The sequence below is a fragment of the Lygodium microphyllum genome, chromosome 28 (assembly GCF_053477565.2).
Source record: "Lygodium microphyllum isolate KBCC chromosome 28, Lygodium_microphyllum_v1.1.10, whole genome shotgun sequence".
Taxonomy (NCBI): Eukaryota; Viridiplantae; Streptophyta; class Polypodiopsida; order Schizaeales; family Lygodiaceae; genus Lygodium; species Lygodium microphyllum.
The window spans coordinates 76,830,863-76,853,235 of NC_141162.1; positions in this window are offsets into that span (position 1 = coordinate 76,830,863).

Below are 22,373 nucleotides of genomic sequence, written 5' to 3' on the forward strand. Positions count from 1 at the left end.
GTAGAATAGATAAATATTGGCAATCTTAAGGGTCTCCCTCCATTTTAGCCTCTTTAAATTGTTCTGGAGGTAAGCGAGATAGTTTGCATCAATGTAACAGTACCCTCTACTTAACATGCATCGTCTTCCACAATACAAGGGTGAAGGATTGTATATTTGATCTAATATTCACATCATCTGGTTTCTCTAGTTGAAACTAGATGAGTGCATATTTGACATAAACATGACTTGGAAAATCAAGAATCGTTCCCAAAGTTTGTCCTTCTACCAAAAATCAAGAACATATATTCACAAAGAGATGAAATCACAACTTAAGGAGGAAAAGATATCTTATGCTATAGTTCTAATTCTTTACTAGTTTATATACATGCATTGTATCCTATAGTAACATAGGCTCTGATACCAATTGTAATGTGCCCACCCAAGCCATTCCCTTGTTGGTATGTTCTTAGCAGTCTATCAAGAGATATCTTAGACAATGCCGTCCAGGACTTCATGTAATACCTCGAAGTTTGTTGTTTAGGCTCATTTGAGTCTACCTTGCAATGGAAGTTCCCGACCGTTCTCATGAGGATTGGCCTCAGTTTTGGGTTCCTAATACTGGTCAAGTCACTTTATCAGTTAGCTAATGTTAGTATTTTGAGTTCCCACTTCTCACAAGATTACTCGAACTAATGCATACTTACATTGCACTTGGTTCAAAGAGAATGGGAGACGAAGAGGAGTGCACCTTGTTGACCCTTCTACCCATAAGGCAAAATCCCATTCAAGCCCCAAAAAATGATGTAAATTGGGTTTTTCCTAATATCTAATGGCCATTCATTTTGCCTATTTGCTAACGTAATTTTTATGAAAAAAGCTCTCGGCTAATGGACACCACCCAACCATAGGTTTGGATTCGTAACCCATCCACCCGCTTCTCTCAATAGAGTATTTTTAATTACCTAATTATCTACCACTTTAGGTTTGACATATAAAAAGTGCTTCTTTGATTATCTCTTGATATAAATTCATTACACGTCTTTATTTCACGACACAAAAAACAATGTAAAGCAATTCTTCCTCAATAGTTTATTTAAAAAAAAAATATTTTTACAATGTTTCCTATCCTGGGGCTGGACACAATATCAACCCAAACATATTATTCCCCACCCAATTTGGTCCCTAGACTAGTTTTGGGACTTCTAGAGTACTATCTGGGTTGGAAGTTTAATTGACAATTTGTAAGAGTCTAAGGAATTTGTGACCAGAGCCCCCTAGTATTCTCATCTCCTCCTGCTAACTAGAATTCCCTACTATGACAGGATTTTTCGCATTGCGATCGCTCCATACTCACTAATGTGAAAACAAAAACCCCTTGGAGTAGGTTTTATTCATGCTAACCTTGGAGAGGTCTAGCACCATCAAGGAACACTACCTCAGTCCGACATTGTGTGCCCATCAAAATAATGCCTTAGTCGACAATATGTACTCAATTATCCATCTTTTATCCTGATAATTTAAGAAAAAATAGAATCTAATTAACAACTACAAACAACTTACTTCAAATGTATTATATACACAACAATTTTTAACAAATTTACTCCCAAGACAAACCCTTTTCCTAGAATAACAATATCAGGGCTAAACTTAGCATAAGTAGCAATAACTTCCAATAATCCTCTCGGATTACTCTTTTCCTTGGGATCTAGCCCAAGATAAATTTTAACAAGAGTTTTATTTTTTATTTTTTATTTCAAAAAGTCCATCTTTGAGAGTTTGGACAACCCATCAATCCTTCTAAGATTGCTAATGGACTTCTATAAGCAACTCTCATGATGATCTTTTTTTTTTCTTTACAGAATTCTACAATCATTGTTTAGCAATAATTCACTAGATTCAAAACCCTTGGATAATTTATTATGAAAAGTATTCTAATAATTCCATCTCAAAACTTTTCAAGGGATTATGTTTTTATTTATCGATCGGAGATTCCATTAATTTAATACATATTGGATTCAAAATTTTAACTACTTAAATATTTTTTATTTCAAAAATCTTAGTCCATGAATCTAGTTCTTGGTAAATCCTATTTGATGTAATAAAATCATAAATTCTTTCGGGTAGTGCAGTAATTTCCTTGCATCCTATTCCTAGTACATCTTGTGTAATCCAAATTAATCCTTTTAATTTGTGATTACGAAAATTTTAAATAATTTTATGTGCATGAGATTATATAGGAAAATCCTACTTTTACGGGTGCAAATTTTCTTTACTAATGCGTGAGATGATGATCTGTTTTTTGTATTTCATATATAAAATAATAATCAAATATGACACCTAGGGATTTAGGACAAGCTCTTGGTTATTATTGGTATTCATAGCTTCGTTTGTAATTCTGATACTTGTTGTTTTGTTTGTAGTAGTCTTTGTAATTTTCTTCCTCGGGGCTGTGGTCTTTGATCAAGAAATTGCAGAGAAGACTTCGATAATAGAGCTATGGGCCATCTCGATTGGATCGATAGAGATGGTGACGATAGAAATTGACAAGAAATCGAGTAGACTCTTGATTCTATAGGGGAATGAAGGTAGAAGAGATGGGATTCGACTTAGAAAGTCAACGGAGCATCCTCCTTGTCTTTGCAATAAGCATTTCCTCTCTCGTTCTCCTCTTGCCTCTCTCTCTCTCTCTCTCTCTCTCTATTGGTTGACTTGTTTAAGTACTAAACGTGTGTTTGGCCTACTTTGGACTTACTAGCTATAACCGCCGTGCATATGGCAATTCCGTGTTGGGGGTAAAGGCGCCTCCGCCGCCTAGCTGCTCGTGTATTACTACACTGAGAATACCCATGCTTGCACACTGTAGCTTGCACACTGTAGGCTAGGGGCGCCCATCACCATCACTTTAACCATTGGAGCTCCCCCATTTCATATCTTGTCTCTTGCCTAATTAGGCTTGGCAAGGCTTTGTGTAGGCCTTCTTTAGGTCCTACTTGAGCCCCACTTCCACCCCATTACTGCCATGTGGACCAAAGCATACCCAGCAACATCATCCCTATTTGGGCCAACTTGAAGGCTTGCAATAAATAAATAAATTCATTTTTTACTTCAGCCCTCCCTTGGCACTCATTGGCAGCTCATTTGGCACTTGGGAACACCCCCTTGATGCTCGACATTGGTGGTTATCATTGTCATTGATTTGTGGATTGACTTACCTCAGTCCAGGACTATTTTTCATAGTCCACATGTAGCCACAAACAATGTTACATCAACACTTTATGTTAATGCTTGATTGGCATTGAGTTTTGATGCCCAGTTGGTTCTCGAATGTTAAGGGAATATATGCCTATTGATTTGGCCATCATTTGGAGCTGATTTAGTGGCCTAAAATACTGAGTTTTACACAGTGAATCATTACTGTACACTCTTAGGCTGAAGCTTTTTTAGTCACTTTATGCTTTTCCTATTGGTCACATGGGTGCTTCTTGGGTGTTTCATATGATTATTGGGATGCAAATGAAGGTTGGAGCCTTGTTTGAGCTCCGTATCGGTTGGCATTTACTTGACATTGGTCTACACTGGCATGCTTTGTGACAGAGGTTATACCTATGATCTATGTATTACCCATTGGTACATGCTTGATGCTTATGTTATCTACACATGCTAGTTACATTGTTTGGACTTGAATGCTATTGGAGCTTTGTTTGGGCTTGACTTTGGATATTCTAGAGCTTATTTTGGTCTTGCTTTGGCTCGTCAGAGATTGATTGGGTTTGTCTTCATGACATTGGATGCTATCATTGGATACTTGACTGCTCATATGCTCTGGATGTCTTACTGATGTATGATCTTGGATTTTCCATCACTGGTGCTCTTACATGCCTTTTTTGAGCTTATTTGCTTGACACTTTTGACTTTTGTGCCATGAGAGCATCTTTGTATGCTTATCAGACATTGAGCAGTGCGGGTTATATGCATATTCAGCTTTTGGATACTTGAGACTGAGATCTCCTCGTGGGGATGATGTATGGTTTATATACCTTGGTTTGTGTAGATGTACTTGGGCTGATTCGACTTTGTATTCACTAAGTAGACACCAACTTGTGTCAGATCTTGGTAGTGGTATGTGCATTTTGCCCTGTTGATTGGGGGTATACCAACTTTAGTGAAGGACTTTGTCTAACATGCTTGGGTGTTGGCTCATGTTAGTTTGATTGTTACATGCTTGTTGATGCCCGCTTGATTCTGAGTTTGCATTGATAGTCAGTAATTGACTTTGAATATCAGCTCTCATTGCACACTGCTGTCATAAATTACAAGTATATATCTTCAGACTATCATGTATTTTTCATGCTGAATCATCTTGGTTTGATGTACTTTTGATGGTGCTTGGTGGGTAGCATCATTAAATACTTGTTTCTCACCATTTTACCTTGGTTTTGGTGGGTTTTCAGTTATTTTCTGCAATTTACAGCAAGTAGTTTTGAACTGTCTGCATTGTTTCAGCTTGTAGTATGACATCTTTTTCCACTGACAGTACTATCTTCAATATCATTAAGCTTGATGGTATGAACTATGCCTATTGGAAGAGCCAAGTTTGGTAGGTCTTGGTGGAGAAATCACAGATAAAACCACTAAGGTTGAGTGGAGAGTAGCCTGAAACTATGACTAATGACAAATGGATGGAGCTTGATGAGTTATGCAAGTCCACCCTCATCTTGTCTCTCACTAAACACGTGCATTACAATGTCGTTGAGGAAGCACAGAGTGCTTGGTAGCTTTGTGGGATAAGATCAACAACCTCTATGACAATCAAAGTCCTGCAAGTCAAATGTATTGGCTGAAACGACTTATGGATCTTCACATGAAAGAGAATGTGACCATGTCACCTCATCTGAGCCAATTTCATGCTATTCTTAAGAACTTGGTTTTGTAGGGCATCGATTTCAAAGAGGATGTCACTCTATTGTTCTTTCTTGGAACTCTTAATGAGTCTTGGGATGTATTTTGCACTGCCTTATATGCTTTTGCTACTACTTTGAAGCTATTTGATGTTGAGAGCTCTCTTCTGTAGTAGGAAGAGATAAACTGTAAGAATTTGGATGCCTAGCATGTGTCTCATGCTTTGACAATTAGAGGATGACATGATGGAAATGCAAAGAATGACCGTGGTAATGGCTGTGGACAGGATTTACAGAAATCTTGATCCAAGTCACGTGGCAAGTCGCGCAGTAAGTCTCGTGGGAGAAATACAAATCTAACTTGTCATCATTGTGGGAAGAAAGGCCACATAAGGCCACAATGTCATGAATTGCGCAATGAAAGGCGCAAAGAAAAGGGGAAAGAGAAAGTGCAGGAAAAGTCTTTTGATTGCAGCATAGTACCTGCTAAGTCAAGTGTTAAGAGATCAATGTTATGCAGCTCGAGGATAGTGATGGGGATTATATCCTTGCAGCAACTTCGTCTAGTGGCAGTTTTTCAAAGATGGCTTGCTTTGACAGAAAACCAGTCTAGGCATAGGCTAAAATGCCTTAGGACAGATAATGTGGGTGAATATGTATCACGTGCCTTTGAGTAGTTATGTGATGAGAGGGGTATTAAGTGTCAGTTGACCGCCCCTTTTACACCCCTCCCCAAAATGGTATGGCTGAGAGAATGAATAGGACTATCCAAGAAAGGGTTCGCAGTATGCTTAGCCATGCATACCTACCCCAGCACTTTTGGGCTGAGGCAGTTATGACTGCCGTGCATATCATTAATAGATTGACCTATAGTGCCATTGATTTTTAGGTTGCAGAGGAGGTATGGACAGGAAAGAGTCCCTCTTATGCACATTTACATGTCTTTGGATGTGAGGCATTCTACCATGTGCCCAAGGACAAGCGTAATAATCTGGATCTTAAGAGTGTTAAATGCATGTTCCTTGGTTATGGAGATACATGAGAGATGGGTTACTGTCAATGGGATCCATAGGTGTGAAAAGTCATCCACACCATGAAGTAGTCTTCCATGAAGGCAAGATGTATAGGCAACCTGAGAGAGTCATGGAGATACATAGGGCTATATTTCAAGAGGAGCCATGTGCTCTCATATAGCTAGCTGGACAACATGCAGTAGTAGCAAATGCTCATGGCCAGGGTATTGGACAGAGTGTTGGGTAGGTAGCAGAGCATGTAATGCGGCGTTCTACTAGAGATAGACACCCGCCTAATAGATTTGAGCCCTCCATGCACTATATCTTGGTTATAGATGTAGGAGAGCCTCTCACCTATGAAGAGGCTATGCACAGGGGTGATAGCCACTCTTGGGAGAGGGCTATGCAGTTTGAGATAGACTCCTTGCATAAGAAAATGACTTGGGATTTGGTTTCCTTGCCTACTAGCAAGAAGGCTCTGCTATGCAAATGGGTGTACAAGCTGAAAAGTACCCCTGGACACCCCAAGCTGGCATACAAGGTTAGATTGGTAGCAAATGATTTTAAGTAGAAGCATGGTGTTGAATTTGATGAGATATTTTCTCCTGTGGTTAAGATGACCACCTTGCGCTTAGTCTTGGCTTTGGTTGCACAACTTGACTTGGACTTGTACTAGTAGATGGATGTCAAGACGGCTTTTTTACATGGGGACTTGCATGATGAGATTTACATGGAGCAGCCTAAGGGATTTGCAGAGCATGGCAGGGAGCACCTAGTATGCAAGAGGCTTGAAGTAGGCACCTAGGGAATGGTATCATAAGTTCGATGCCTTTATCCAATAATAGGGCTATAGCCATACTGCTATGGATCCGTGCTTGTACAAGAAGAAAGCCCGTGGTGGTTCTTTGCTAATTTTGGTACTCTATGTGGATGACATGCTGTTAACATGAAAAAATCATGATGAGCTAGATGCTCTTAAGGCTTAGCTCAAGAAGAGCTTTGAGATGAAGGATCTGGGACATGCCTTTCATATACTTGGTATGCGCATTAGACATGACAGGCATCAGGGACTCCTCTACTTGTCACAGAAGGAGTACATTCATAAAGTCCTTGAGTGCTTCCACGTGCAGGACGATGTGAAGCCTATTGGCTATCCATTGCCTTCTTATGTGAAGGTATCACATGCCAATTTTCCACAGACAAATGAGCAGAGGGCTGAGATGACCAAGATTCCCTATGCATCTGCAGTTGGGTAGTCTTATGTATGCCATGATAGCTACTCGTTCAGATATTGCCTTTGCAGTTGGTATTGTGGCACGCTTTATGGCTACACCTGGCAAGAAGCATTGGGATGATGTGAAGGGTATCATGAGGTACCTGAAGGGAACTACATATATGCGCATATACTATGGCAGCCAAGATATAGGAGTCGTGGGATACACTGACTTTGATTATGTAAGACATGCAAACAGTAGGAAGTCCACTTCTAGCTATGTGTTCACTTATGTTGGAGGTGCTATTTCATGCCAAATGTCTAGGGTGCAGAAATGCATGGCCCTTTCTACTACTGAGATCGAGTATGTTGCAGCCACTGAGGCTTGCAAGAAGGCCATATGGTTAGGCCGTTTGGTTCATGATCTTGATATTGATGCTATCCCTACACTGCATTCGAATTCTATAAGTGTTATTCAGTTAGCCAAGAATATGATATTCCATGTGAAGACGAAACACATTGAGATGAGGTATCACTTCATACATGGGGTCATTGACGACAAGTTTGTTGACCTTGTCAAGATATCGACTGACCAGAATCATGTAGATCTGCTCACCAAAAGCCTCTCTACGGAGCACTTTGCCTTCCTCAAGAGATTGATGGGCGTGGGATGAGATGACGTCTTTCCTCATCCTGTTGTGCATGTGTACATGTTGTACTGTCTTTTCTTTTTCCTTGTCACTCTTCACTGAGGCAGATTCACCTTTAAGTGGGAGGTTGTTGGGGGTAAAGGCGTCTCCGCCTAGCCACCCGTGTATTACTGCACTGATAATACCCGCGCTTGCACATTGTAGGCGGTAGACGCACGTCACTGACACTTTATTCTTTATTCTTTTAATGACAGATGAATAAAGGGAAGGCCGGTCACACATTGTGAGTGGTGTTGGGTTCCCACATTGTGAGTTTCTCTCTCTCTTGCTCTTGCTCTCCCATCAAGCTTTGATCCTTCTCACCTTTCATTTCGTGTAGAGATATTCGCAGCCATATCGATCTCAAAAGGTATCGGGGTACGAGGTATATATTATTTTTATTTGAGATCTCACTTTTGATAGTCTAAGTTATTTGAATTTAATGTAGGGGAAGTCGAGACAGTTGAAGCATCACAGAAAATGAGAAGATCTTCAATTCAAGTCTCGACTTGCTTAAGTATTAAACGCATTTGGTCTACCTCGGACTTACTGGCCATAACCACCATGCATATGGCAATTCAAGTCTTGAACTGCTTGACTTGCTTAAGTATTAAACGTGTTTGAAGTCACTTTATTCCTCCTCAATTCAAGTCTTGACTTGCTTAAGTATTAAATCTATTTGGTCTAGTTTTGACTTACTAGCCATAACTGCCATGCATATGGCAATTCCTGTGTAGAGATATTCACAGCCGTATCGATCTCAAAAGGTGCCGGGGTACGAGGTATAAATTATTTTTATTCGAGATCCCGCTTTTGATAGTCTAAGTTCTTCAAATTTAATGTAGGGGAAGTTGAGAAAGTTGAAACATCACAAAAAGTGAGAAGATATTCAAGACAACACATGGACATGGTCACTTATGTTTGATTCTATCAATTGGTATTAGTCTCCTGAAAACTGATGTTGTTTGTGTCAAGTTATTTATTCAAGAATGGTCGTGATGATAGTAATCTAACTGATATTTTTTCAAGAGAATGGTGTTTTTATGGATGATTATAATATTTATTTTATGTCTACACCTTGGTCTTGAATACTATGTATTTAATATGGCTCTAAATCGATTCATGAGGTTGTTTGCAGCAATATGGATATTTCAGGCAAACAGCTTGGTGTTTCTTGTGTTTTTGTTGTGGTCTCGAGAGGTCATAACACTTTGATGATCCTGTTGTTCTTATGGGCATAATTCTCATGATTTAGGCATCAGGCTTGGAAATACGAACTTTACAAGAGTAGCATGTGAAAGTGCAAGACTATAATATCTCAAGATCTAGTGTAGCAAAGGATTCATATCTATTCAAAGAAGATTTTAGTCATGTGTATAAGGAAGATCATTCAAGTTCCATATTCCTTCTTGAAGATCTTAATATAAGCTCTATTTTGATGCTTTAATTTCAAGATTCATGCAATGGAAACAACACTGTATTGTAATGGTTTTAGTCGATAGCTTGAAGGTCTCAATGTATTCAAGAGTTCTTCATGCAATCAGTTTCAAAGTAGTCTTGTTCAAGTTGAAATTTTTGATTTATGATAGCCAATAGTTTCAAGGACTCATTTTGGGAGTTTCAAGATGTAGCCCTAATTTCAAATTTTCAAGTTTCTTCTTAAAAATTGAAATGTCAATAGAGAAAAGATATGAACATACTATGAGAAGGTCTGCAAGAGTGGTGGAGAATGAAGTATGGGAGGTCAACTTGAATGAGGAAGGAGAGGCTAAACCCATCAAAGTAATCATATACATTAAGGAGGCATTCATGAAAGATATCATAAGACTATATAAGCAATGTCAAGATATATTTGCATGAAATTACATAGACATGAAAGGCTTTGATTCCATAGTCTGTTGACACAGAACTAGTTTGAAGAAGAATGTCAAACCAATCATACAAAGCGAAAGATAAATGTAGCAATAATTTTTGTTTGCTAGTAGTGTCAAAATAATTTTTGTTTGCTAGTAGTGTCAAAATCAGAGGATGGATTACAACAACCCGAATTCCTGAAACAACAACTTGAGTTCTTGCAAACAACAATGGGAAGTGTTGCAGTATTTTAAAATGCACTATATGTAGTAGGAAGTGCTACAACAAACTCAAAAACAACAATCACAATAGCAACCAAAAATCAAAAGTTTAACCTAAATATAGACTTGAAAGTCAGCAAATATAGGTTCTATCAATTTGGATTGCTACTAAGTAATACTTTACAGATATCATGATGTAGGTTGAAGCTGTGGAAGATTATAATGCAAATGTAGACGTAGTTCTATATTGTTTTCTATTGTAGGTTTTCTTGGATTATCTTGCATATTTCTTTAGTGGTGTTGTTTCTTGTTTGAGATTCAAGTTGTGTGGTACATTTCCATACATTGCTTATGATGCATGTGGGAGCTTTCGCTCAACCACCAAGACCCAAAGACCGCTTATTGTTTCAAGCATTCCAAGTGAGCTCTAATGGCTATCTCTCACCTAGCCGATGCGCCGTCAATCCTATGAGTGTAGTGAGCTTACCTTGATGCCGATATGAGTTGCCTTCTCTCTCGCACACACCAGTAGCTCCACGATCCTAGATGCTAGCTCAGGAATCCTCAAGCCTCCTCCATCTCCAAGCTCCATCCACCATAGCTGCACGCACAAGAGAAGAGAAGAGAAGAGAAGAGAAAAGAAGAGAAGAGAAGAAAAGAAAAGAAAAGAAGAGAAGAGGAGATGGTGAAGAGCTTCACCCTCTTGATCCCTCACTCCCACACACTCACACACTCACACTCTCACACTCTCACACTCCCTCTCTCAAGAGCACACACAAGCAAGGAGAAGAGAAGAAGAGAAGAAGAAGAAGAGAGCTCTTGTTAGCACCACACCAAAGAATGAGCTTTCATTCACTTTTTGAACTTTATATACAAAACCCTAAATTCCCATGGGCACCCATCCCTTTCTTTTACATGACCGACCATTGTGGCAAGGTCCTTTCTCTCAAAGACACTGTTTGTTACACAAGTGAATTAGGTTCCAAGATTGAGACTTGGACTCATAAACACAATCTTGTGTATGTGGACAATGACATTGACACTTCACTGAAAAGAAAAGAGTACTATCATTGCATTAAGAAAAGGAAGCAAGTACAATGCTTTATAGGAAAGTAGGAAACTGCAGTAGGCACCACTGTGCATATGGGATAGGTTAGCCTGCATGTCTTTGGCCCTGAAGCTCCATACAAAGAGGCTGTTTAGTGAGTGTGGTCCTGGTGCGACATCTTTTGTTCATGTCATAATCCCTAGTTTCCATTAGTGCTTCCAAATTAATAATTCGCTGGAAAAGTCATAATTAAAAAGAAAGACTTTATATGTTTATTGAATGAAAGCATTAACATCCCATCCAATGTAGAATCTTCCCTTCAGACTTTAACTTTTTGTCCTTTATTTCAAAGTTATCGTGCCATTTTTCCTACCTCACTTGTTGTTTACGTGTTTAAGCGTTTCACCTCTCTCCCCTCCCCTTCCAGCTCGAGAAAAATCCTTCCTAGGATTGAAGGTTAGGAGGTCAAGGGCATTCTGCAATGGGTCTAGGAGTTACCGGCATAGAAACCAAGTGTAGAAATCGGGGTTGTACTCTAACTGAGCTTCGCGGTCTAGATCAAAAGGTCGAGTGCCCACATGTGTGATGTACGTATGAGAACATCTGTTAGAAAGTCATTGGAAGCGATGTAGCTAGCAATATGTAGCTCTTCCTCAGTCTATAGGCAATCGAGATAAGGATGTCCTTTGATGTGCTTTTCCAAGGGTCGGCCATGAAGAGTGGTTAACACTCTATATGAGGTTGGCGCGATGTAAGTGGGGTCATACTCCACTGTTTTGATTGTGTAGCGTTGCTCAATGTTTTTATGACTTGGCACCCTTCAACTTCCCATTGCAACCTAAGAGTGTACCAGTGCCTCAAGAACGGGGATTCAGTATCAGCAAGTTTTGATAATCCTGCAATTTCTTGGTCAGTGATGGCAGAAATGGTTCGTTGATTATATGATGTGATGAGGCGTTGTTTGAGGGCTTGCTCTTAGAGATCTTGCTGTTGAGAAATTTGTAAGAAAGCAATCAACCATGGAATGAAATCTAACTGAAAATGAAAAATTAACTAAGCTACAACAAAGAATTAACAAATCTATTGCACCAAGACATCCTCATCACGTATTAATGGTTGGGGATTCAAGAATACATGACGGCCATGGCTGAGTGCTTCAAAGCTAAGAAGAAGCTAACTCCAAGAAAATGGTAAAGCCAAGATTATTGAATGATCAAAAGATGTCTTGCCTTTGGCCTCTAGTCCCTTTTTATTCTAACCCTCTTCCAAACTTAAGGGCTGTTCACACATGTACACATAGGCTAGGGCTAAATTTACAAAGGCTGGAATTAATCCAAGGTGCAAATATTAATGATGTATTTTCCTTCATGACAAACCATCCCGTCCTGAAGATGGTTTTGTCCTCAAAACCAAGAAGTAATGAACTAAATCCAAGTCAAGGATGATAATAATCATGCTCATTCATCTTCCAAGTGATAAGAAAGCAATGTCCATGAAAAGAAGACCTTTTTGCATGCCAAACTGTGAGAAAACTGGCTGCTGTCCAAACAGGGCTGATTCACTAAAACTGCCATAACTTTTGATATATTGGTCCAAATGAGGCGTATGAGGTGTAGAAATGAAGTATTCACTCCCAAGCATCACCCCATAACATCAGAATCAAATTTTGATGAAGTCAGGACAGTTTTATTGTCTGCAGAAATTTCATACAGCAAGCTGTCTCTGCACAGTCACTGCATACTGCATCATATATCATCCTGTAATAACCAAGGAAAGTTACTGACATAAGTGGATGGTTGCCAAGAAGACTCTTCAATGGGAAAATTCTTCCACTTAATGAGATACTCAATGAGAGTACGATTTCTGAGAACTTTCTCTCTCTTTCCAATAATACTTTCAGGTTCATATATGATCAGTCCTGCCTCATCCAATGGTGGTAACTCTTCCAATACTTGTACATCGGGCCCAACATACTTCTTCAGCTGTGAAATATGGAATACCTCATGTATTCTAGTGGAAGATGGTAGCTGAAGTTTATAAGCAAGCTCTCCAATTTTGTCCAAAATCAAGTATGGCCCATAAAACCTATGAGCAAGCTTGTTGTTCCCACCCTTTAATGAAGCATAATGCGTCTTGGGCACTTTGAGAAATACCCAATCTCCAACCTTGAAGTCTAAATGTCTTCTTTTCTCATCAGCATAGACCTTCATTACGTCTTGTGCTTTCCTTATGCTGTCCTTGCATTGCCTCATGAGCAACTCCATTCTGTCCAACTCTTCCTTTGCTTGTGGGTTGATGTCTTCATGGAATAAAACTGATGGAAGTTGGACTTTATACCCATAAAGAGCTTCAAATGGAGACATCCCAATGCTCATGTGATGCGTGTTATTATAGCAAAATTCAGCAAGGTGGATCCAACGATCCCATGAAGCTTGTGTGTCATGACAATAATGCCTAAGGTACACTTCCACCCAATGATTGACTCTCTCCGTTTGCCCATCAGTCTGAGGGTGATAGGCCGTGCTAGGAGTGAGGAAAGTACCCATAGAGGAGAATAGACTTTTCCAGAAGTTGCCCATAAACTTCGAATCACGGTCTGATACTATTCTCATAGGCATACCATGTAGTTTGAACACACCTTCCATAAATTGCTCGGCGACTTGCCTTACTGAATATTGGACTTTAGTTGGGATAAAGTGGGCTGATTTGGTCAATCTATCAACTACCACATAGATAATGTTCCATCCATGACTGGTAGTAGGCAATCCCGTTATGAAATCCATGGAAATGTCTGTCCATTTGCCCGTAGGTATGGGTAAAGGCTGAAGTAAGCCGGCTGGTAATAGAGCGGAATCCTTATTTTGCTGACACTCCAAGCACTGAGATACATACTCTTTAACATCTTTCAATAGACCTTTCCAATAAAAGCTTTGATGAACTCTATCAAACGTCTTGAAAAGGCCCAAGTGACCAGCCATTGGCGATGAATGCATCTCTTGAAGCACCTTCAGCTTGAATTTACTGTTGGGAATCAAGTACACTTTACCCTTAAACCATAAGAGGCCATTATGCACTTTAAAATTAGGAAATTTAGCATCACACCCTTGCTGTAATTTCTGTAAAATATGGGCAGCATGCTCATCAAGCACATATTCCTCTTGAATGTCTTCAATCCAATCCTTATAGATGGTAGACACAGTAGATAGACTACATGCCCACATTCTTGATAACGCATCAGCCACCACATTATCCTTGCCAGCCATGTATGATATTTCAAAATCATATGATTGCAAAGTGGCCAACCATCTCTTTTGCTTGGAAGAAAGATTGGGCTGCGATAGAAAATATCTCAAGACCCTATGATCGCTTTTGACTTTGAAGTGTGTCCCATAGAGGTAGTGGTGCCATTTCTTGATTGCATGTAAAATAGCAAGCATCTCCTGCTCATAAACATGCATCTCTCTCTCTTTGTCATCAAATTTTCTGCTCTCAAATGCAATGACACCATGCTCCTACCAAAACTGCTCCCAAACCTCTACCACTGGCATTTGCATAAATGGTAAAAGTCTTGGAGAAATCAGGGCAAACTAGTATGGGTGCTGAAACAAGCAATTGCTTCAGCTCATTAAAGCTCTTGTCAGCGATCTCATCCCAAAAGAAGGCCTCCTTTTTCAGCCGATCGGTAAGAGGAGCTACAACATGAGCATAGTTCTTCATAAACCGTCAGTAAAAGGATGACAAACCAAGGAAACCTCTTAATGAAGTAGCATTGGTTGGTGTAGGCCATTCTTTGACGCACTGTACCTTCTTAGGATCCACTTTGATTCCATCTTCTCCCACTATATGACCCAAGTACTCAACTTCCTTTGTCATAAAAGAGCATTTAGTGGCCTTGGCAAACAATTTGTGTATCCTCAATATGTCAAAGACCTCTTTTACATGCTGCAAATGGTCTTCTTTATTCTTGCTATAGATCAAAATGTCATCAAAGAATACCAAAACTGTTTTAAAGAGCAATGGCTGAAGTATCTTATTCATGAGAAACTGGAATGTGGCTGGAGCATTTGATAACCCAAAAGGCATAACCATAAACTGATAAAGACCCCTCTCCATCCTGAAGGCTGTTTTGAATTCATCCCCTTCCTTCATGCATATTTGATGATATCCCGATCTCAAGTCAATTTTGGAGAACACCTTGGCATCCTTCAATTCATCTAAGAGATCATCTATTCTAGGTATTGGATACCTATTCTTGATAGTGACCTTGTTGAGATCGCAGAAATCAATGCACATTCGAAAGGAGCCATCTTTCTTCTTCACAAGAAGGACTGGAGAAGCAAAAGGTGATTGGCTTGCCTTAATGAGACCCATTTCCAAAAGCTCTTTGACTTGGCGTTCTACCTCTTCTCTTTCCACTTTGGAGAGGCGATATGGTGGTTTGTTGATGGGCTTTGTATTGGGTAGCAAGTCAATGGGATGATCCACTTCTCTTTTGGGAGGGAGAGAGGTAGGTGGCTGAAAAATATCATCGTATTCTTTCAGCAATTTACAAAGACATGGGCCCATATTGTTGGTAGGAGAAGAGGGCTAATCCTCTTCAATCTTGGAAAGAACTCTTTTCTTTTCAGCTCCATGTAGTGTTACTTGTTGTCCACACCATTTAAACTCCATTTCCATGTTGTTGAGATCCATGGTAAATCTGCCCAAAGATTTCAGCCAGTTACAGCCAAGTATTATATCAATGGGACCCATTTCTAATGCAATTAGGCTCACCGATGTAGTGCACAATGGGGAAAGGGTGATAGGTACATTTGGATAGCATTGATTGCTCTTCTCAAAATTTCCATTTGCCACTTGGATTTTGAGTGATGTAGGCATTTCATGCGTATTTAATTTCAGCCCATTGAGTGACTTAGCATTAATGAAGCTATGTGTACTTCCCGTATCTATGAGTATATGAGCGGTCCTTCCCTTGATTTGACCTTTAAGGCGTAGGGTATTATCCCCTCTTGAACCACTCCATGCATCACTTGATATGGCACATAGCGATGGATGTAAATCAGTCCATGAATCATCCAAATAATGACCACCTGGGTCGAAAGGAAACCCATCCATTGGATCATAGAACTCATCATGGACATTCTCTTCATTTTCATGCGCCTCTTCTTGAGTTGTTATGACATCAAGCTGAGCCAAGCTTCCTTCAATAGATTCAACATCGGAATCATCCTCGATGATCATGCTAATCTTCATATTTTTGGCCTTGCATTTGGACTTATGATCGGGTGACCATTTCTCTCCACATTTGTAGCATAGACCTTTAGCATACATATCTTTGAGCTTGTCATTCGATACATGTTTGCCTTGAGTAGGGGCTAAAGTTTTGGCACTTATATCAGTCCTCTTTCCATCAAATCTATTTTTAGCATTAGGTCTGAAATTACTGCTTTGTTTTGACCCAAAAACAGTAGGAAAAGTGGGTATCTTGCTGTAGGTATTGCTGAAAGTATTTGATGGCTTCCCAATATGCTGAAAATCCATTTTAGCATGTCCATAATGGCCTGATGTCCTTGGGAACTTTGTAGGCTGAAAAGAATGCCCTGTTTTTGGCTGAAAACCCTTGTATTTCTGTCCATAACGTTCAGCCAATTGTATGGCAGCTTGTAGGGATGTAGGATTCATGGCTCCAACTTCAGAAGAAAGAATAGGTTCCAAACCAAATATGTATTTATTCAACTTGGCACTATCGGAGACCCCATGAACATACATCGAGAGGTTCAAAAACTGATTTGAGTACTCTCTAACTGAGAGACCACGTTGCTCAAGTGCATACCACTTTTTCTCTAACCGCTCTTTTTCAATAGGGGAAACAAAGACTTCAATCATAGCATTTTTCAATGCATCCCAAGACAAGAAGTCATGTCCCATCCTCGCCATATATCTCCACCAAGTGTGAGCATAGCCTTCTAGATGAAGGGCTGCAAATTTTACTTTGGCATTATCGGGCCTTGGGTAAAGGGAAAAATACATCTCTAACTTGTCAAACCACTCCTCCAACTCCGTGGGTGAAGGGTTCTCTCCCTTGAAGTTTGAGATAATTATTTTCTCCTTGTACTCTCTCTCGTATTGAGGAGGTTGTCCATTAGGGTGCTGCTGCCCACTATGGTGTTGTGGCCCAAAAGAATTGCCAAATGGTCCTTGCCTAGGATATTCATTATTTCCATGCCCTTGTGCATAAGGAGTTTGCTATCCATAATGCATACCATGACTTTGTGGCTGGAAACAATGTCCTTGAGACTGAAAGTATGTGTTGCTCACATTGGGAGGTTGTCCATGCATAGGTGAGTTGAAAGGCGGTTGCTGCCCATTATTTTGCTGATTCCAACCATGATTTAACATGGGACTTGGCCTATTGGGCTGCACTTGAGTAGAGAAATTATGTTGTGGCTATCCAAAAGCATTTGGGGCTGAATTCACATGTCCATGTGGCTGCCCATAAGAGTTTGGGGCTGATTTAACATGCCCTTGCTCATAGCCACCAACATTTGCTTGAGGGTAAAATTGCTTGTAGAAAGAGTTGCACCCATGGATGTCTTCATCATGCTTTGAGTTTGTTTGCACTCTTTCTTGGAGATCCTGCCCATGTGGCTGAAAGTGACCCTTTTGTTGATGGAATTGTGGCTGAAGTGAAGTGGGATGAACAAAATCCTTAGCTTTAGATGACTCTCCAACTTCAAATTGACCTACCACCTTAGGAGTAGGTGGTTTAGGTGGTTCTTCAGCCCTATGAGGATGTGGGATATTAAGACCAGCTGTAGTCAACATTTTCTCACCAAGAAGTGCTACAAGCTTGTCAATACCCAACCTCATACCCTCGAAACCTGATTTCATATCCTTTATGTCATTTGACAATTGTTGAAAACTGTTTGAATTCATTGAGATATGAGACGTCTCTATGGGTTGATTGGTAGGGGAGTGGGTGGAACTTGCATCGACCTCATCGTTCTCATAATGCATTCGATAAATGGCATCTTGAGAAGTGTCATGTTCACCCCTTTCTTGTTGATGTTCATCCCTTTCCTGTTGATATTCCTTCAATTCTTCATTGATAGTATCCAAAACAGGGTCTCTCTTCTTATTCCTAGCCATGGGTTGATTTCTGTCCTGAATTTCCTGCAATAGAAAAACTTGATTATCTTCACTTCTAGAGCTCCAAATTACGAGGTCTTTGGCTCTGTTCAAAGCTTGAAGAGCCCTCTATCCAACAATCTATCAAGTGCAGAAAATGGATGAGTATAGAAATTTCTGTAAGGGATTTTCTGTTGCTGTCTGAAAATTCCTGCAGGCAGTGAATACCCTGTTCTAGTCAATTAATGGCTTGTACCATCAATACCAAGCATGTACCAACTTCATAACCCTGTAGGAGAGTCTCATACATCTGGCCATACTGAAAATGACCTCTGTAACCAGTAAAATGGCTGTCTAACTCAATGTAGACTGCAATCTTTAATGAGGGTATGTATACATACTCTGTTCCAAACTTTAATGCTGAACCATAGTGTCTTTACCATAGGATGCATACATTTTACTGTAGCCATATGTCTTCATACATTTGCCATACCATACATTTGCCAAAATCTCAAGAACTCACTGCCCATAACTCATGCTGTAGGCTGATTTCAAGTGCCTTTGAGATTTGTACCTGCACCTAAACTTGAAAATACATGGGATCCGACACCCGAGGGGTTTGCAAAGTTCCCTCTCGGGCCGGGTTGCGCTCCCCTTCAGGGTCCTCGTCGGTAGGGGAGGGTCACCTCTCTTTTGTCCTACCGACTCACCCGGCATCCACTTTTCCTCGTGGGCAAGTACATGGCAAGTGAATTCTAGCTCTAAAAATCAGTATGATATGCATGGAATAGGAAGGAAATACAATTGCCTTTCATTTGCCCTTTTCATGATGTGCAAGATTGGAATTGAAAAGGCTGAAATGTAAATGAGAAATGGAGAGGTATTTACCTCAGCAGTGACTCACTGCTTACAAAGCTTTTCTCACTTACCAATTGGGTAATGATTTTCTTATGATCAAGAAGCAAAATAGGCAATCAATTTCATGTCAGGGTTAGGCAATAAAGATTGAGTAATGAAGCTCAAGAAATTACTGATTTCAGTGAATGAAAGTAGATGGGTAATGCTCATTCATTATGGAAGAGTTTGAGACATTTAGAGATGGCTATTTCAGTAAATTGAAAAGGTTTAGCAAAGACAATGACTGACATAACCTATAGGCTTCATGTAATGCATTAAGCTATGAATGAAAGCTTCATTAATCCTCTTATTTCTCTTCAGCAATTGGAAATGAGATCAGCAATTGGATGTAAAGAGAAATTAAGAGTGATTAGAGTACCTCATTTAATTGATTGGAGAAGAGCATTGTTGATGGAATGACCTTCAATCCATAATGCTTGACATAGGTGAGTTGAGCTTGATAATCCTTCTAAAATCAGTCCAAAGAGATCTTCAATCTTCAAGAATAATCCCTTCCTTGATAAGCTTTAGCTTCATTAATCCCATGAAAGCTCCATGACTCCATGAATGCTCCAAATGAGGGTTGATGAAGACCAATTACCTTCTCTACTTGAAGTAGGTTGCAATAGGTAATAGAGAGGCCTTCAATGTGTCCAAGAGATCCCGAAATTTGAGAGGGAATGCCAAAATTTAATGGCATGAAAGCTTCATGCTGTCCATTGAACACCTAGACCTCCATTGGCTTCAATCTCCTTCAATGTCGGTCCAATGTTGATGGATTCTTGAGGGAAAATGGTTGAGGAAGCTTCAGAGATGCTTTGCCCACAAAAGCCCCATGAATTGCTTTAAAAATTTCAGGAATCTTTAATGCTGTCCCAAACTATTATACATAGAGTTTGCAATCTCCATATCCATGCTCCATCAAAGCTTCAAGCTTCAAGATCAATCAATGTTGGTACTAGGATGTATGTAGAAGCCTCAGGGAGTATAATAGAGCAAAAACCCTTTGATCTTGATGAAGAAATTTGAGAAATTTTAGTGCTGTCCAAAACTATCATAAAACTCCATACATAGGGTTTGAGAACGCTCCCATCTTCCAAAAGAGTGAAAGATCAAGTAGAAGATGATGTATACTCCATAGTTGCACTCCATTTGATCATCCCATGAAGAGTATAACCTCTGATTGCCTCACGTTTGCTGATCAAGAAGGGGGGGGGGTGTAAAAACAGTGCAAACTGCTGCAGGACATCCTCTTACAGCACGTGATGAAAACGTGGTGGATATGAAGCATGTAGGTACTCTATAGGTAGCTTAAGACCCATACTACATTCTTACATAAGCCATTTGAACACTAGAGGTCATGGGAAGAAGATCTGAGAAGAAATGTCCATGGTAGTTTGTATGGCAGCTTGAAGGAATGAGGAAAGAGAAGAAGAAACCCTTCCTTTTCAAAAGTAACCACAGTTAAAGTGTCCTGTAACCATTAGTTTGTCCACTTACCCCAATTTTTGGCTCAAATCTTGATCACGTCCTGCTATTTTGGCTGGAGCCCTCCATTTCTTCCATTATTAATGCCAAGAATCACCATCTTCATCCCTGTTTGTAGCATACTTTCACATGTAACTCTGGTTTGAAGCCTTCATGTCCTGTCAAGTCCTGTCACTCAAATTTCTAACTATGGTTTGCTCTCTCTAGCCTAGGAAATTGAATCTAGTACTTGAAAATGACTTCTGCAAGGATCTAAGCTATGGCTCTGATACCAATGTAAGAAAGCAATCAACCATGGAATGAAATCTAACTGAAAATGAAAAATTAACTAAGCTACAACAAAGAATTAACAAATCTATTGCACCAAGACATCCTCATCACGTATTAATGGTTGGGGATTCAAGAATACATGACGGCCATGGCTGAGTGCTTCAAAGCTAAGAAGAAGCTAACTCCAAGAAAATGGTAAAGCCAAGATTATTGAATGATCAAAAGATGTCTTGCCTTTGGCCTCTAGTCCCTTTTTATTCTAACCCTCTTCCAAACTTAAGGGCTGTTCACACATGTACACATAGGCTAGGGCTAAATTTACAAAGGCTGGAATTAATCCAAGGTGCAAATATTAATGATGTATTTTCCTTCATGACACAATTTAGCAGCGGAGTTAGTTGCTTTTGCGAAAGCAAGTTGAAACATCTCCCAAGAACAAGGCATCGTACGAACTTCGGTTGCAAAAGGTTCGGGCAACAAGGCTAAGTCTAAGCGGCCGTAGCTCAGAGCTAGCTCTCTGAAAGTGGCATCTAGTCATCTAATGGAATCAACCACGTCATCCCCTGTATCTTTGACTAAATCTGAGGCCAGTTTCAAAAATGATTTTCGCTCATAGGAGGGTTTAAGACGTGTTGGTGGTTGGGGTTTGATAGCACTAGAGCCTTTGACAATGAACAGTTGCGATTGCGGTTGTTCTTGAGATTGCGATTGGATCTCTTGGATTAGGGCTGGGGAAGTAGCAGCTATATTCGATGGACTTCTACCTTCAGAATGGATCATTGTAGTCGGGTTGGCTCTAGCGCGTGATGGCTCATGTGATGATGTCTGTCATTTGGGCCGATAGGCTTGCTCGACTCTCTTGGGCATGTGCGTGGATGAGCTTGATCATCCCAAGCCCCATAGAACCTCAAAACCATAAGCCGCAATGCTTCCCAGACCCATATCCAGGCATACGAGTGGTGCCCTTGGCCGTGTGGGCTTTAGGGATCCATATCCAGGCATTTCCCTCATAGTAGCCTTGCGCGTGCAAGAGGGCTTTAGGGACCCACCTTTGCTTGTGATTGCGCCTTGCTTTCCTAGGTTTAGAGCTTTGGGTCCTATGAGGATGTGTGTGTCGACTCCTAGGCGACAGTTGCGGTTGTTTAGGCTTCCATTGAAACCTAGGCTATTGGGCCTTAGCTTTTGCTACCATGAGCAGCGGTTCTTGAGAGTTGGTGGTGGGTGGTGGCCGAGCACTATCCCCCTCCCTAGATTTGGCTGCTAATATTTCTACCGATGGCCTTGCAGACTGTGGTGAGATCGCATAGCCATTGCTGAAAGCTGTAACAATGTGAATGTTGCCTATGGCAAGGTGGATGCACTACAACTCATAATCAACGTTGCAACGAGTTTGCTTTTTGAAGATTCGCCCTAGTAGCGATTCCGTGCATGCATCTTTGGCATCTGGCAACACATAGAAGATCATTGGTACAAACTTAGACTCGATAGAAACGACGGCCCTGCACTTGTCGAGAAGTGCGCATGAGCGGCCCCCATATGGGCTTAATTTGGCATTAGTGGGTTGTAGTGCTGGTTTGCTAAGTTGGGTCCAATGATCATGAGTCAAGACATTGAAGCCTGCTCCCCTGTCGATCAAGGCATTGAAGGCGCATGTTCACTTGGCGGTGACCGT